Source organism: Athene cunicularia (assembly GCF_003259725.1).
Source record: "Athene cunicularia isolate RWA chromosome Z unlocalized genomic scaffold, athCun1 chrZ_part3, whole genome shotgun sequence".
NCBI classification, from domain to species: Eukaryota; Metazoa; Chordata; class Aves; order Strigiformes; family Strigidae; genus Athene; species Athene cunicularia.
In genome coordinates, this window is record NW_020799144.1 from 4456371 (window position 1) to 4470958 (window position 14588).

The window sequence follows — 14588 nt, forward strand, 5'->3', positions numbered from 1 at the left end:
TACTTAAAAATTGTTACTGAGCTCTCATCAGCATGTTTGCACTCAATGGAGTTTCAGGTGTTATACACCTTTGTAAGTAAAGTTACTTTAATGAAGTCCATGAGGGCTTTCTGTCTGCCATATTAGTGGTTAACCTGCTTAGATTTCTGAATTCTTTGTTATATTTTATATCTGAAGGTATTGAGTCAATGGAATTGCCTTGTGTTTAAGAGAAGTCTGGAAGAACTAACTTTTAAGTATCAGTGCAGTGTATGTGAGGACATCAGTGGCTGTGTTAACACCATAAGGCCCCTAATGGGATTAGGTAGAAAGTGTCAGGGTTTGTCTTTTTCTATTTTTTTCTTTTTATTGTCCGGTAGATTTCAAGTTGTATATGGCTAAGAATCTTAGTTCTCAGCAATATCATTTGCCACAGGAGGCACTTTATACTGCCTGTATTAAAATTCAGCAGAGAAGTATTACTCCTTTTCATGAAGACCCATGACAATTTTTACATAATAATTCATTTCTCAAAATGTCCAGCATCAGAGAAACACACAATGTTTTTCTTGGATGTATTAATGAAACCACATATAAGCATTACTGTGCTTCTGTTAAGACAGTAGACGTAAAATGTGCAGAGGACCATGCACATAATCTAATGATATGCTAATGGTGAGAGCATGAAGGGGGGTGTTAAGGATGGGATCTGCAGCTTCCAATTTATACTGTAAGAACTGCACATTTAGACTCATTACCTTAGACTGCCTTTATTATCAGGGGAGATGAGCATTTTTAAGTTTCGTGCATCTGTTGTATTTTACGTGTCTAGGATGAGATGAGTTTTGTTACAGAAACATATTTCTCTGCATTAACTGTAATGAGAGTCAAGAAACAAAAGTGTTAAAATCTACATAAATACCTACATTTGACAGATTACTCCCTTCCCAAAGGTTCTAACTGTAACCCCTCTGCTTCTTACCACTACCCTACATCTCATCCCAGAAGTAATAAATTTCCTGGGTTTATGTACTTTGCTGTGACACTAACGCATATGGCTTACCTGAAAGCTTTACCTTTTGCCATGTTCTCAATCATGTCAGTGGCAGCTGTGCTTGCTTTTGCTGGACTACTGTACTTATCTGTGCCAGAGCCAACAGTAACTTAGGTGATCAGGCTGTGCTGTATATGAAATTGTTTCCCTTGCTGGAATTGTTTTGTCCCTCTAAACTGTAAAGTCAAAATTTGTTTAGTTTTAGCCCTTTCAGAATTTAGCAATGTCAGTTCAGAGGCACAGTTGCCTTATTCTCCCTTTACCAGGTTTCTACCCTATAAGCTACTGATAGATAAGAGTTGCTGGAGTTGCTTGTTTAGGTACTTTGTTCATGCACTTATTTGATTTAATATGTGTGATTGTTTATTATGCTATATAATCTGACATTCAATCCGGAAAGGTAGAGTTGCTGAGTTATTATTTGTAGTTATTAGATTTCTAAGACAGGGCCATTAGTTGCTCTTACTACAGACTTGTGCTCAGGAATGCAGTAAATAAAGCTGATTGTAAATTAAGCTAATTACATTATTGTGTTGTTCATGGTAAAGTGCTGTCACTGGTGTTTAATTATGTCGTGATCACTGTGTTCATATTGCTGCAGTAACACTATCAGGCATTAGTATTAAATTCAGCACAATCTGTACTGGTTTGAGTGATCAAAAAGTAAGCTTCTCTTTAGACATGTCAGTCTTGTTCTGTTAGTTAAACTAAAGTAAGGCATGTACAATGGTCCAGTATATTTATATATTATATATTTATGTTAGAGCTATTTTTCAAACATGTCTAGGGCTCTTAAATTCCAGTATTTATTTTCAAAAGCATTTTATGGGAAGCACACAAAAAAATTCAGATTCACTAAAAGTGTATTTTTGCCATGATTTTTCAGGTTGAAAAACCAAATCTTTGTTGGCCCTCCTCTCTACTCTTTTACCATTTAGGCACAAAGGAGACAGAATTACTATTATTGGGCTGGTTAAGTAAAATATTATGTAAAGGAGCAATTGCAAGTGCATTTTCTGAAATGTTAAACCCTCATGAAGAAATGGCTCTTAAAACTTCGTAGTTAGTAGGTCCATTAACATCCCTTTGCATCTCATGGCTGACAGGTACAGTTTTTCCAGAGATGGTTCTTTCTTTTACAAAAATAGTTAAAATGGACTGTAACTACTTATCTTCTTCCAAAGGGTCATCATTATAGTTTTCCTCTGGAACTAATGTACTGCACTACTAAAAGATACTTGTTTCAAATCCATAAGCATAAGTGAATGTGTGTGGGTGCAACAGCAGAGAAGGACTGATACTCGGTCTACAAAACTGACATGGAAACTGGTTTTGAAATTTGAACTTAAATGGGAACATGTTTACTCACAAAAAGATTGATGCTTCACTTTAAGCAGGTGTTAATCTGATCATGGGATAAATTTAAGTCCTTACAGAATAGTTTTGTGCTATTCTGTGCTCCTTTTTGTCCTCCATCTTCGGGAAGCAAAACATGCCTCTGTTCTTCTTCTGTGCTTGGAGTGAGTATAGATTAAATGAGAATTTGTCTTTATACTGAAAGTTTATTCCTGAAGATCTTTCTGTGGGCATGCTAGTGTTCTAACTCAAAGCAGACAGTAGGATAACAGTAGACATTATTTTAGTTTTCAGAAACAGTAAATTGATTCCTTGTATTCCTCACAGATGTCCCTTTTCCTCAGTCCACTTCATTATACCTTCACACAAAGAGAAGAAGTGCAGCTGAAAAAATTTACTTTTTTCTGTTGCTGCCTGCACTCTTGGAATCTGTTTCAGTGAAGTCTCGTCTTCTAATGCTCATGTGAACAGTAGTACAGCAGTGCACCATCTGCACCTAGACTAATTGTAGTCATCTGGTAATGTCTTAGAAACCAAAACATGATGAAGTCTTAAGCAGACAAGAAGCGTAATGCTTCACATAATGTTTCCTGCATTTTTTTTAGAGAAGCTGTTCTGTAACATCTGTCTGATACTGGAATAAACCATGCAATTAATCTAACAGTTCTAATGACAAAGGGATGTGACAGATCAGAAGCGAGCATATAAAGTTACCCCTTACCCTTTAGCAACCGTATGTTGTAATCTCTTTTGTGTGAGGCACAGTTCAGGTACGGAGTATGCAGTTTCACAGTCTGGATACAGTATCTCTGCCACACAGATGAAATATGAGTCAGTATATGCAAAGACCTTTGTCAACAAGCAAAAGTTTTATGTGTCCAGCCTACCATAGATGACAACTGTTCTGTGGAGTTTTGCAGTGTATTATGTCTTTTGGCTTAACGGGTGTTGGATAGGTACCTGTGTATTAGAAATTAAGGGTTATATTCTGCCTCCATGGTTGTGTCGCTTGAAAAACTGGAGTTCACATCAAATGTACAAGCTTTGAAGGAAATTTATGGAAAGTGAAGGAGGCCTGTTTTATCTCTAGGCCAGAACAGCTACATATTACACTGAAATTCGAAAAATAATTTGGGATAGTGCCACAGAGACAAAGTTACAATCGTGGTGGAATATGGTCAACTTCACCAATAGGCCTGACATGCATAAAGTAACGACTTTTGTGTTAACAATACATGATACAAAATTAATCACCATACACCCCATTGTAAGTCTTGGAGTCAATTACAATGGGACTCTGCTGTACCCCTTTGAACATAAGACCTGGGCTATGAATACCGGTAATAAATGGCAAGCAGTAGATCTTGAACCCTGTATCATGAAAGAACAACAGGGATTTATATGTGAAAGTAATATCTTACTAACCCAGGATACCTGCTTAGATACTGACCAAAAGATTTGCCACTTTGAAGCACGCCCCAATGTAGATTTGAGGACCATTGTTGTCTATACCAGAAAGGGATGTGCATGTTTAAGGGCACTGTGTGACACAATAACCATAGATGGGCGAGAGAAGAAATTGATACAGCATCTAAATTATTGTATTTGTAATTTCACCATCATCCTGGGGTGCGATTTCACTTATTCTGCCCCGGTGGTTACACATTCCCTCTTGAAAAGCAACCTCAAGGTAAAGGTACCTCCTGTCCCCATAGGCTTAAATGTCAGTCATATAGAAAGCCTATTAAAACACCCAGATTTACACCGGATACTGGAAGAAGTTAAGGAAAAAGGGCAAGAAACTTTACTCACAACCTTTCATGATGGGGAAAGGATAAAAAAGGTCTTAAAGATGGTTGAGCAGGAAGGGAAACATAATTGGTGGGATACACTCTTCGGATGGTCGCCGACAACTACTGGAATCTTAAACAAACACAGCCCTTCACCCAGTGGTCGCTCTATTAATATCTGTAGCAATTTTGTTAATCCTTACTGTAGCTATATATGTATGGATCTGGAGACTTACAAAACGCTTGAAAGCTATGTATGATTCTTTATATCACAATCCGAGCTTTAAGCAATAAACTAACTAATTTGTAGGATAGTACTAACGTATTATAGGGCAAGGGAAATAGATTAAGTAGTAGATAAATAAGTAGTAAAAGAATTTACTAAGTAAGAAGAAAAGGGGGGAATGAGACAGGGAGTCTAAACAATCTTAGATTGTTGGTGCAAGGTCTGCGCAAAAACAAGGGGAGGCGTATGGGACTGTTCGAAAAAGACATACCAAGTACTGATAACGTTGCTAGGCGATTAACTCCTAGCCCAAAGAGAAGTCCCTCCTAGTCTTTGAAAAACAGACAGCCCCAAAACATTGGCCTGGAAAAAAGCCAGAGAACAACTGAGGCTGCACAGAGCGACAGGGAGAAAAGTTCATCAGCGAAGAAGAAGAGGAGACCTGATTACCATGAGAAGCGAGGGGAGGTGGGGGTAGACTATGTATATGTATAGGCGTTTTATGAATATGCACTATTTTGTAACATATAAGCCGGACGGGAGCTGCAAACGATGCGCATGCTTGTGGTGGAGCGATCCCCCATGCGCCCAGCGCTGAATAAACATACCCACTTTATAACCCCAAAAGTTATAGAGTGATTTCTCCGCAAAACATAATCTGCTTTACTAAATTACACTGGACTTTGAATGTTACAGTGTGCATGGGGCCTACACAATTTCAGAAGCACCCTTACATCTTTACGATATTCTCAAGATTTATCAATATGTTTATAATAAAGTAAATCTCAGGCCTGCAGAGAGGTCTGGATAGACTTCTGCAAGTTATCTGCTATCTTGAAATGTATAGGCATGACCATTTTACTGCTGTGAGCTTAATTTAATTGGTTCTGTTCAACTGACTGAAGGAAATACATTTGAATCTGAATATATGCTTGCATTTTTTCTGTATTCAGAACATTTCAATTTTGCCTATTGTTTTGACTATTTTTTTTCTTTCAGTAAGTAGTGGAAAGTGCTGTGCCAGTGTTCATATTTGTTTATAAATAAAACAGTTGGAGCTGAAAAAACAGAAGAGTGATGATGGTTTGCAGAATTTTGAAAATCATGATTTTCTGGCAGCAGTAGATTATTACATTGTAATTGTAACTGGTGTAGACAGTATTTTTGGTTCTTTCCTATATCATATTCCCTTACAGTGATCTTGTCCTCTAAATGTATATATTGCTTATACCACATTTTTCATGGCAGCTTAAGCAGGTATATTAAAGAATGAATCACAGAGCAGTGGATTTTGAATTCCCAGTTGTGCCACATCCGTCTGGCTCTGATCTAAATGGAGCTAATCCTGTTTTATTTTAGAGCAAGCAGGTGAAGAATTGGGTGATAGGCTCTGGCCTTAACAGGCTGTACGACTTGTACTATGCTGTCCTGTTCTTAAAAGAAGTAGTACACAAGATGAATACTTCTCTAATTGCATGTACTCCCACACACATACAATAATAATTTAATATTTGAACCTGTCTGCACATGATGATATAAAAAGCAGAAAATGCAGGTGGTTTATACTATCTGTGTATATTTGGCTGATTGTTTTCCATAATTGAACCTAGGGGTAGAAAAATCAATGTAAAACAGAATGTAGCCAACAGCCTTTGCTTTGGTGCCTACTGTCAGCCTTCTAAATTGCTGTTCAGATGGCACTTAAACTGAAGCCTGTTGCAGTTCCTGGATATGACTGGGAAACACCAAGTAGAGGAGTGAAGAAGGGGAGAAAGTAAAAAAAGAACAAGGAAAATGAAGAGGATATTTTGGAGTTAAGAGATGACTAGGAGGAATGGAAATGAATTGCAGAGAAAAAACAATAAGGGAAGGCATTTCTGAATCTTTTTCTGATTTCACAGCATTTCTAAGATGTGTGTTTTCAGCATGTGAAACAGTATGGGAAAAGCTGTCTATTAACTAACATCCAATATGCTGTAATCATGGGATCTTCAGATACACCTCCAGTAATTTGCACCTTGGTACTCCTCAGGTATTATCAGTGGTTCCTAAAGAAATATCTATAGTCTAAGTGTCAAATCTTGCTGGAGTCAGAGTAGTGGTCTGCAGGACAAAGAGTCTGCAGTCTGTAAGACCTCAGAAAACTGCTTGCTTATGAACTCGGTTATGTGGCTTGCCATCCTGGGTTCTCATGCATTTTTCTAAAGAAAACTTGGACTTCCATCCCTGCTGTGTTAGGACAGGGATTCAGTCATCTTAGTTAGTCACCTGTGTGGCATGCTTTTTAGAGAGCAGATGTATTATTATTTGGGAGTACTCTTGGGATCTGTGGTGATTGCTGGCTCAAAAATTATGATGGCATATGCCTCTCTAGTAGCAGATACCGTGTGTGATACAGCTGGGTTTACTTAAATAATTTGGAACTGGATCAAAACCATAATGCATGAAATTCACGGGTGGCAAAAGATCTGACTGAAATGGGATAAAGAATAGCAAGGTATCAATGCAATTTCCTAACCATTTCTTTATGTAGCAATTGGAATGATGAAAGCATTGTAAAGGGCAGTAGGACTAAGGCTTTTTGGGCTTAATGTCAATTTAGGAATAAATTACAGGTGCCAGAATTTGTGTGAAAATAATCAGTATTCTCAGTATTGTTAAAGATTGTGTAAAATTCTAATGGATAAATTAAAATGTTAAAATAAATACAATAAAGCCAGATAGCAGAAATGCTAAATAAATAGTGAGAAAAATACTCAAAGCCATTATCTTCTGGGTGTTGCAGGATGTATGTTTCTGGTAGAAAGAAGCAGAAGGAAAGAGATACAGAACCTGGACATAGAGACATTCAACAGCATATCAGATATTCGTTTCCATTATGATGTGAGCCAGGGTATGGCATCTTGGCCACGGTCTGGATGAGTGGGTGAAAAGTGTGGTACTGATCCAAGTGCCTCCCATATGGAAGACTGTACAAAAGTGAGAGGAGGGCTGGGGAAGGGTAGAAACCTCAGGTGCTAATAACCTGGTAAGACCAAGCAATAAGTGATGTTTTGTGAGGATATTCTTTGGTGTTATTTTTCTTCAGTTATATACAATTAAGTTGAATGTACAAATTATGATTTATATAAGGTTCTCCAAATTATCTGCAAAAATTGTGTCTTGCAGCCCACCTAGAAATACTTTTAAATCAGTTTTCCAGCAGCAGAATGTTAGTGGATAATGAAGTACCGTATATTCAGATTCTCACATTGGGAGTGAGCTGTTAAAAGACTAAGATAGAAGACTCAGAATCTGAGTGCAGGTAGTCCAGATGGTGCAGGTCTGCTTACTTCAGTGACTTCACACATTTTGGAGGCTTTCCTGCTTTTGCTCTCACAAAGCCCATTTTCTCTCTTCAGTGGTCTTCTGGGTTGTTTGTTTTTTGCTGGAATTACTGTGCTTCTGATGTCTTAAAGATTATTATACGAGTGTGTGAGTTTTATGAAATCTAATTTTGAGTGAATGAGAATCTTACTGGTGTATGGGTTATTTATACACATGTATTTAATGATATACTGGAGGTGCTGTGAATTTCTCTACTCCTGTAACTACCTGTTGGTTTAGATGTATCTTCTATAAAGATAGACTCCTCTGCAACATACACTCTCTTCCCCAGCATCTACACTCTCTTAGCAACTCTATTAGCAGTTCCCTCTAAAGCTCTACTGTCCAGCTCTGCTTTAGGAGACAGGAGGCCATGGAATGATGTATGCTGGAAAGTGGCCTTAAAGCTTCAAGAATTCATTAAGAAACATCACCACAGAACCTCCCTACTGACACTGTAGTTATACTAGCAAATAAAAGTTTGTTGTGGTGTTGCTCTGGTTGGGGCCCAAGATGGGAGACCTTTAGAGTCACAGCACATGCTACACACACATGTACAAGTAGAAACAGGAAGCTATCAGATTTCCTTCTTTCTTGGTCAGAAATTGTTGGGGGGTTACTGAAATTATGGTGTGGGAAACATGCTGCATGAACTAGTTCTGTAGGAGGAAGCTTAGCCAACTTGACTCCCAACTTCAAACTGTGCCAGCTTTACAGTCAATTTTTGATTAAAATCAGCAATTGGCTTTTAGTTAGAGCTAAACTGAGCAGTGCCAGGCTGTGGGCAACCACTCTAGTTCAAAGCAGAGTCCTTCAAAATGGCACCTTCCAGAGATTGTCAGCTGTGCTTTCCCCATTTACAGATAGCTATGGCTGCACAGACCACAAGAGGTACTCAATCAGAGTAAACTGCTTGCTATAATGGTCAGGAAAGAACCAATCTTAACCCTCCCTGCTGGTCATTTTTGCATGCTCTATGAATAATTATTTTTGTTCCCTTATTTCTGTAGTATTGGGTATTTACTGGTCACAGCTGTGGGCAACTTGGTTTGAAAAGCCAGATTCTTAGCTTGCAGTGAAGGGAGTTTTCTTCTTTTTATACCTGTTAAGAGGTTGGTCCTATAGCTCTGTCACAGTACATGTTTTTGTGTGTGGTTAGAAGCAGAGTAATACATAGTCCAGAATGGTTTAGGGGAACACTAAAACCTGATTTCAGGGCTAGTGCTGGATGAGAGTTGCTTTGGCCACAAACTGTAAAAAGTAATCAAATACTGCTGCCTGTAAAGTGCTTACCACAGGGACTAACTAAAAAGCCATGCAATCCCTCCTTCCAGATCAGTTTGTGAGGTAAGTTTTGTTTGCTGTGTTAAATGCCTTCTGAAGCACAGTATGGGTTAAGCAATATGTGGAAATGGCTTTAAAAGTAGTTCAGTTCACTAGAAAGTTAAAGCAGAATCATAAACTGGAAAGCTATTCTTTGGTGTGTAAGGGGAGGAAGGCAATTCCACCATTGTTCCCCACAGTGTACTGCTAGTGCATTGCTCCCCTAGTGCTGGTGTATTATGGTCTGTGCAGAGCTATCCAGTAAATACGGTCCTGGCCATTTACTATCTGCTAAACTTCATTAGAGGAGAGCACATTTTTTTCTGTCCTATACACATCACAGGGGAACAATCCTTGTTACAGCAATGGTTGTGTCATGCATTGGAGAGGAGGCTGGCTGTCCTCGTAGGAGGTAGTTACTATCCTCAGTGTTCTTTCCAGTATCAAGTGTTTGATATATCATGTCTCTGACTTCAATTCATTGCTTTCATTATATTTCAGGTATCACAGATGGCAAAGAAAACAGGTTTTTTGCTCCAAGTGAGTCCTAAAAGACTGCTCATCTAGAACTCTGGAGTGTGGATGATTACCTCGCCCTAGGTATTCTGTTTCTAGCCTGGTTTATGGGGGAGGTGCATATATTTAGCAGATTCTCTGTTTCTGCCTCTGTGCATAATAGTAGGTCATTTTGACCAAATGGTAAGATTGAACATGATAAAGTTGCAAGGTGATGATCAGAATCAGAATTGGAGAAAAATCTCTTCAGCCATCAAGTCAGTTTAGTCCTGCAAGTTAAGACCAATATATAAAAACAGGGTGGATTATTTATTTTTCTGAATTTTGAAAGCACAGATCACACAAGTAGATACTTATGACCCCAACACCAACTGCAAAGGCTATGCCTTGTGACTCCATGCTTTTGAAGCACAGTATGACTTGCCAAGTTGCATATTGAGCACTTTGATCCAAACCATGGGAAGCAAAGTTTTCTTCTGTGGTTTTGTACACTTAGCTTTTCTGATAATCATGCAGAGCTGTGGTTTAAAGTCAGTGGATTGAGTCCTACAGCTGCTGGACTTCCATTTCAGGACAAAGTTTTAGATTTGTGATATAAATAACTGAAAGATTAGAAATTAAATGGCTGTGAGTTTTTTACATATTTCTACATTTGTAGAGAACTATGCATTTTGCTTTGTCTTGATCAGCCCTGCTTTATAAAGACAAATAAATCCTATTTCCCCATTACTAATACTGACTTCACTGTCTTCCTTCTGGACGTTTAGTGCCCATAGCAATACCACTCAGTTTTGAGTTATTGGCAGTCAATTTGAGGGGCTGCATACGTCAGGCTTGACCTCAGTTACTGACTCACACATGATTTTTAGGCAAATTTTGTCTCTCAGCAACAAGGAGTTAATTTTTTGTAACTGAAAATCACCATGCCCATGTTGAGAATTATGTTTGTTAGAAAGGGTGCAGTACACCAGTTGATGTCATATTTTCCTTGCACATCTTTGCTTTGGAAAACATCTCTGAAATCCTGAGATTCTTAAGGCTGTTGTTGAGGCACTGTGTCACCAACCTGCCTCTCCCCTGTCTGCCCTCCCCACATTAACTTGAGCTTTGGTGGGAGAAGTCATATTAAGGCTAAGGGATCAGAATGGATGTCAGCTGACCTTTTTACATCTCATTCTCAGCATATATGCTTGCAGGAATTCCTGTTTTGTCCGTGGAGTGTTAGTTATTTGTCTCTGCCAGCATAGTGCGTATAACATGACTCTTCATTTGTATCTCTGTTTCTTTGCATGCTTTCCCTGGACAAGAGAGTGAATGGCTTTAACTGAAATGTTGCTGAGATGAAACATATGATTTAGACTTTTTTCTTAAAGCAGAACACATACATGGTTTCCTAAAGCTAAGATTTAGACCAAAAGTAAAACTTGAGTTTGGCTTCTGCATGCAGAGCAGGGTGCCTGAAGTTCTAGGAGATAAACTGCTGGTTTCTAGCAGATAAGCCACTGTATTGCCTTGTACAGAAAGACCTGCCCTCTGGTTGATCTGTTCACAAAGGAGAAAAGTAAGGCCCTGACAGGAGGTCTGATACCATACTTTTCTGTGTGAATGTTCTGCTGTTCCCTATCACTCATATGACTTGACTGGTATTTTTTCAACAGACTTAAGCAGATTCAGTTTTAGGCTTTTGTATGGGAATTGTGTGGATGTTCCCAGAGTGTAGGAGTGATCAGCAAATCATATTTTAACTCTCTCACTGTCTACTCAGTTGTGCCAGTGCTTTTAAAAGCCAGAATGTAGATGTAGGAGTGAATTAAACTAAACAGAACAAAGAGATTTGTGAAGATCAACCATAGTTTAATAAGGAGTTCTTACTGTCTTGTCAAAGGAGAGTGCTCAGAGTATAAAAGTGAGATTTTAGCTCTGTTGAAGTCAGTATCAGAACTCCCACTGACTGCAGCATAGTCAAAATTTAATCTTTAGAAACGGTGGAGTCAGAAATGAAACAAGCTGGAGGAGGCATGTGTATTATCATGGAGAATGACCATGTAATTTAATCTGTATCTTGTCTTCTTCTTCAAGACTGTTCAAATTTTCTTAATCCTTTCACCTGTCTTCTGTATATTGTTTTTAAAGAAATTAAAGCTAACAGTTCTCTGTTGGAGCAAATGATGCAATAAGCATGCTACAAAAGTGTAGCATGTACTGTTGTGGTGAGCACTCCACCCTCAGAAACAGCAAGGTTTTGACAGTGAGCTGTTCTATTGCTACTCCTGCTGCAGCAAGCTAGCCGAACCATCCAATCCACCTGTATGGTAACTGTTTACAAGAGCAATGATGCTGTGTTTTACAAGAGCTGTGGAAACAAGGCCTGTGCACTCCTAGAGGCTTTGCCTTGTTAGTGGAGATAGGACATAGCCAGTCGCAAGGGCTTGATAACTGAAAGCAGAGACTGTTTGTGTTCTTAGAGTGAATGCGGTTTAGTTTTGTGCATGTTATAGCCAGAGCTCAGACTAATAAAAGCCTGTGAGCCAGGAAGAGATCTGGAAAAGCCTGGGTGTGTAATAAAAAAACCGCATTCTAAGGGACTATCAGAATTGCATGCTTCACTGTGATCTGTCACTCTGTCAGACTTCAGCCTTGGTAATTGCTTGAGCTGGAGTGAGTTCCCCATGTTCTGTAAAAATCTGGGAGGTCTGAAACGGTCATGGTAAACACTGCAATTCACTAAAGTTGCCATGGCTGAAAAAGCATTCCCACAGGTTTCCTATTCTATCTGTCTGTCTCATTCTCTGCCTTCCACACAGACTTTTCCTTATGCTGTCATTTTCTCTGTGCTGTGTGGCCAGGCAGGGGATCAAATAAATTGATTGGGATGAAAAATTGGTTTGTTATTGCAGTTTATTCTTACTCTCATAGAGGTCCCTGCAAGGGAGTATATAACCAACTAGACCAAGTATCATAGGGGAGAGGGCAAGAAGGCTGGAACATGAGACGGGAGAAGATGAGTCAGGACAGACTTCTCAGAAAAAAATTGCAGCCATACATACCCCTACATGACTATCGGTCTGTAGAGGGTCAAGACCTTAAGTTCCGGTACGATAGAGGAACAGAGGCTGAGTTTTGGTGTAATCTGAACCATGCATTTTTTGCAGTTTCTTTAGTGTAGTTCTGAGAGAGGCCTACTTCAGTTGACCTTAAACTGTATGCTGCAGGAAGGTCCTGTTCCTGACTGGATTGTTAAAATATAAATGCTGTTAAAATATAAATTGTAGTGAAGAAGTAAGTGCCGGGGTATTCTTAGTATCTTCAGAGTGATCTGTGTACCTTTCCAAAACTTCAGATGATGTGTAATTACATTTAATACCTGTAAAAGGCACTAGAGTGATACTAGTTAAGAGTTGAGTCCTCTGTTAAAACAGATCTATCATCGTGGTGAAAAACATGATTCATTTGGGTTAATAAACAGCACTTACCACCTAAAATTCAAGCAGTCTTATCTCATTCTCCTGCTGTCAGACAGCTCATGTACTTCATCCTAGAAATGGTTGTTGTTTAAGTCCACTTTTAGTTGTTTTGTACAATTTTCCTAAAAGGAAAGGGGGACTTCTTTTTGTAGTCTCTGTAGAAGGGAGATTTGTTGAAAGAAATGGAATTAAATGGTTGTTAATAAAGCATTGGGATACTAAAATGCAACAGTTCTACCTAAAATCACCTCTGAAATATGCTCAAGACAAGTATGATAATATGATTAATGGCATTTGTCTAAAAAGGACTGCAAACTTCTCCACAGATGCCTGCCCAAGCCATTGCTACTCAGTCACATCAGAGGGACCAATCCTGTTCTTTAGCCATTTATTATTTTTCAATTTTATCCCTTCAAAAATGTCTGTATTTTGGCAGAATCATCAATTTATTCCCTTTGTCAAATGTTGCTGTAATATTTGCATACCTTACAGATTTTCAGGCAGAAGATGATTCAGTTTAGTTATTGTCACATGTTACATAACTACATTCATTTTTAAAGCACCCAGTTTTATAGACAGTTACCCATTGTATTTTGCTGGCCCTTTCCAATCTTTTACATTAGAAATGGGGTGGGGTGATTATTAGTCTAAACAAGAAAAGAATCGAAGGTCATTTATATTTACTGCTTTGAGCCTTGATATTTTGATTATGAAAATACTATTTATGCTATTTTCTGTGATCTCACACAACTGTGGCTTTTATTAGTTTAATGAAATGACTTGCTTCTTTTTTTTCCCCATGCACAGACAGAACAAAGGCTAGTTATTGCATGTCAAATGAATGGATGTTGCTAGTTTCTCGCTGTGGGAAGGCTTCTTTCCAGTTAGTGCATTTCACCTGGGTACCTACCTTGAGGCTGCAATGTTGGTACTGTGGTTATCACATATGGATTAGTGTAAGGTAATTCTAGTAGCTTTAGAGGAAAAGGAAGAACTTAGAGAAACCCCAGGAATCCTTTCTTGGGAAAGACATTAAGTCAAATTATCTTTTTTTTTTTCCTTTTTCCTAAAGTCCCTGGGACTTCTACGGTAAACAGAAGCAAATTCTTGTCCTGAAGCATCAGCAGGCTTCCTTACACTGGATCCTACCATTTACTATTGTTATTTTGTGTATTAAGTGACATGTTCTAGGATTCACATAAATAACGCAGAAACCATGGACAAAGGCTGCAACACGACATTTTTGTCCTCAATAGTGATGGTTCTACCTGAAAACTTTCACTGTAGAAGCCGTGGAGAAGCCATCCAAGGCAGCATGTGGCAAACTAAGACATTGTGGATACTTCTTCTAAGTCTTACAGTAGTAATCAGACACCCTTAATTCTGGGACCTTATGGAACTTGTAAGATTGTGGAGGATAGGATGGAATGTAGGAAAAGATACACTGACCCTTGGAACCTGGTTCCTGTGTTTGTATATGCTGCTTTTAAGAGACATATTCTCTTGGTATGATC

The 14588-nt window shown here is 38.6% G+C and overlaps 1 protein-coding gene across 1 annotated transcript in view; it reads left to right on the forward strand.

Annotated features, from left to right (window-relative positions):
- Positions 1–9592: 9592 nt before the first annotated feature.
- MOB3B (MOB kinase activator 3B) overlaps positions 9593–14588 on the forward strand; it is a 67526-nt gene continuing 62530 nt past the window's right edge. The window contains exon 1 of the mRNA XM_026866573.1: positions 9593–9694. The gene's annotated coding sequence lies outside the window, so the exon portion shown is untranslated. The remainder of the gene's footprint in view (positions 9695–14588) is intronic.